The following is a 3,938-nucleotide window of genomic DNA, read 5'->3' on the forward strand; positions in this document are numbered from 1 at the left end:
ATTTTTCTAGGCAAGTATATGACTTAGAAAAGGCTACCTATTGCAACAAACTGACCCTAAATATATTATGACTGAAATACCACGGAGTGATTTCTTGTCCTCAGAATAGGACTGGGTAAACGGCCTGAGTCAGTAGGGCTCCTCCTTGTGTATCATTTGGGCAGCCAGTCTTTAACTGGTGGCTTCCACGATGTTGCTGGGGGGTCATCTGCATTCCAGCCAGCTGCAAGGGGCAAAGAGCATGGGGTTTCATGGACCAGGCCTGATTGTGGCACAACCCCTTTAGCCCCTCCCACTGGCTGGGGCACAGTCACAGGGCTCCTCCTGTTTGTAAGTGGGGAGCTGGGCCATGTGGTACAACCATATGCCCAAAAAGAAAAGTGGCTAGCTTCTCAGCCATGAAATGGAAATGAAGTCCTTTTACAAAATTAGTTTGTACTAAGTTTGTACTGCTGCTGCTGCTAAGTTGCTTCAGTCGTGTCCGACTCTGTGTGACCCCATAGACGGCAGCCCACTAGGCTCCTCTGTCCCCGGGATTCTCCAGGCAAGAATACTGGAGTGGGTTGCCATTTCCTTCTCCAATGTATGAAAGTGAAAAGTGAAAATGAAGTTGCTCAGCTGTGCCCGACTCTTAGCGACCCCATGGACTGCAGCCTACCAGGCTCCTCCGTCCATGGGATTTTCCAGGCAAGAGTACTGGAGTGGGTTGCCATTGCTTTCTCCCAAGTTTGTACTATAATATACTAATTTTTAAAAATCTTTTGGCTGTGCTGCATAGCCTATGGGATCTTAGGTCCTCAACCAGAGATCGAACCTGTGCCCCCTGCATCTTAACCCCTGGACCATGAGGGAAGTTGCTGTACTACAGTATTTTTAATTTAAGAAATTCTTTAAAATTTTTAAATTGTAAAACCAAGACTAAACTCTTGCTAGAATGCCACTATTCAAAATGGTTCTATACAGTTTCTGTGTAGCTCTTAATAGTGAGAACATAAAGTGTAGTGCAGTACATTTCTCAATTAGCCAACAATGTCAGATTTTAATGGCAAAATGTATAGCTCCTAAGTTTTACTTCCTTACAGAGGAATCTCTCTCTGCTTCCAATTTATACCTCTTGTTGGATGGTCATCATTCTCCCATGATGTATATGATTGAACCCAGTGAAGTCTCTGAAATTTGCTAAGAGCTTATTTAACTTATATGCAGATACATCATGAGAAACGCTGGGCTGGAGAATCCCAGGGATGAGGAAGCCTGGTGGGCTGCCGTCTATGGGGTCACACAGAGTTGGACACGACTGAAGCGACTTAGCAGCAGATATGCAGATTGACACCACCCTTATGGCAGAAAGAGAAGAGGAGCTTAAAAGCCTCTTGATGAAAGTGAAAGAGGAGAGTGAAAAAGTTGGCTTAAACCTCAACATTGAGAAAACTAAGATCATGCCATCTGGTCACATCACTTCATGGCAAATAGATGTGGAAACAGTAGAAATAGTGTCAGACTTTATTTTTTCAGGCTCCAAAATCACTGCAGATGGTGATTTCAGCCATGAAATTAAAAGACACTTACTGCTTGGAAGGAAAGTTATGACCAACCTATATAGCATATTGAAAAGCAGAGATATTACTTTGCCAGCAAAGGTCCATCTAGTCAAGGCTATGGTTTCTCCAGTGGTCATGTATAGATGTGAGAGTAGTCATCACTACGAACAAAGCTAGTGGAGGTGATGGAATTCCAGTTGAGCTGTTTCAAATCCTGAAAGATGATGCTGTGAAAGTGCTGCAAAACTCAGCAGTGGCCACAGGACTGGAAAAGGTCAGTTTTCATTCCAATTCCAAAGAAAGGCAATGCCAAAGAATGCTCAAACTACCGCACAATTGCACTCATCTCACACTCTGGTAAAGTAATGCTCGAAATTCTCCAAGCCAGACTTCAGCAATATATGAATGATGAACTCCCTGATGTTCAAGCTGGTTTTAGAAAAGGCAGAGGAACCAGAGATCAAATTCCCAACATCTGCTGGATCATGGAAAAAGGAAGAGAGTTCCAGAAAAACATCTATTTCTGCTTTATTGACTATGCCAAAGCCTTTGACTGTGTGGATCACAATAAACTGTGGAAAATTCTGAAAGAGATGGGAATACCAGACCACCTAACCTGCCTCTTGAGAAATCTGTATGCAGGTCAGGAAGCAACAGTTAGAACTGGACATGGAACAACAGACTGGTTCCAAACAGGAAAAGGAGTACGTCAAGGCTGTATATTGTCACCCTGCTTATTTAACTTCTATGCAGAGTACATCATGAGAAACGCTGGACTGGAAGAAACACAAGCTGGAATCAAGATTGCTGGGAGAAATATCAATCACCTCAGATATGCAGATGACACCACCCTTATGGCAGAAAGTGAAGAGGAGCTAAAAAGCCTCTTGATGAAAGTGAAAGAGGAGAGTGGAAAAGTTGGCTAAAACTCAACATTCAGAAAACTAAGATCATGGCATCTGGTCCCATCACTTCATGGGAAATAGATGGGGAAACAGTAGAAACAGTGTCAGACTTTATTTTTTTGGGCTCCAAAATCACTGCAGATGGTGACTGCAGCCATGAAATTAAAAGACTCCTTGGAAGAAAAGTTATGACCAACCTAGATAGTATATTCAAAAGCAGAGACATTACTTTGCCGACTAAGGTCCGCCTAGTCAAGGCTATGGTTTTTCCTGTGGTCATGTATGGTTGTGAGAGTTGGACTGTGAAGAAGGCTGAGCACCGAAGAATTGATGCGTTTGAACTGTGGTGTTGGAGAAGGCTCTTGAGAGTGCCTTGGACTGCAAGGAGATCCAACCAATCCATTCTGAAGGAGATCAACCCTGGGATTTCTTTGGAAGGGATGATGCTAAAGCTGAAGATCCAGTACTTTGGACACCTCACGCGAAGAGTTGACTCATTGGAAAAGACTCTGATGCTGGGAGAGATTGGGGGCAGGAGGAGAAGGGGACGACAGAGGATGAGATGGCTGGATGGCATCACGGACTTGATGGACGTGAGTCTGAGTGAACTCCGGGAGCTGGTGATGGACAGGGAGGCCTGGCGTGCTGTGATTCATGGGTTCGCAAAGAGTCGAACACGACTGAGCGACTGAACAACTGAACTGAACTGTAACTTTTACTCTCTTAAGTCTCCTGTGAAGCTCCATGAAGGTCCCTGGGATGGCAGTTCACCCCTTCCTTGTGGGCTCACTAAGCCCATCATTGTGAGTCATGCACACTCAGTTACAAGTCTGTCCCCATCTTGAGAGCAGATTCCCTGCCTTATTGCTTTTATCCTTAGCCTCTGATACATTTCAAGGCACATGCAGGCACTACACTTGAATTAAAGAAAGAAGTGAGTATCAGTGAGTGCCTTTTTGTCTTGGATCTCCCAAAACATTGACTTATTGACAGATATAAAAATCATTATCCTTACGTTAACATTCACATGTAAGCCTATCTCACCTTTCTATTTGGAAAACAAACAAACAAACACCAAAAAATGGCCTGTGTTCTGCGGTTACCATCTTTCTGGGGGGCTGTGCCTGGAATGGAAGTGCAGAGTCTTAACTGCTGGACTGCCAGCAAGTCCCTGTCTTTTCTTTATTTAAAGAGAATCTAGTGGTAACCATCATTCAGCGTGCCCTCACTTCCATCTAACTACACTGTAGAAGGTGCAAGCACACCCTGACAATCCTAAGCTATGACAAACAAGGTAAGTAAGTGGAAGGAGACAAATTTGATTTGTAAACAGATTTCAGGCAGTAGCAATGTAACAAAGCATCGCGTTTGCTATATTCTCACTGCTGTGTGCCAAACTGTTATTAGTAATATCACAGTCCTTTAAAATTTTTTTAAAAATAATTTATCTGCCTGCATTGCAGCAGGTGGGATCTAGTTCCCTGATCAGGGC

This window comes from Budorcas taxicolor, chromosome 10, assembly GCF_023091745.1.
Source record: "Budorcas taxicolor isolate Tak-1 chromosome 10, Takin1.1, whole genome shotgun sequence".
Taxonomy (NCBI): Eukaryota; Metazoa; Chordata; class Mammalia; order Artiodactyla; family Bovidae; genus Budorcas; species Budorcas taxicolor.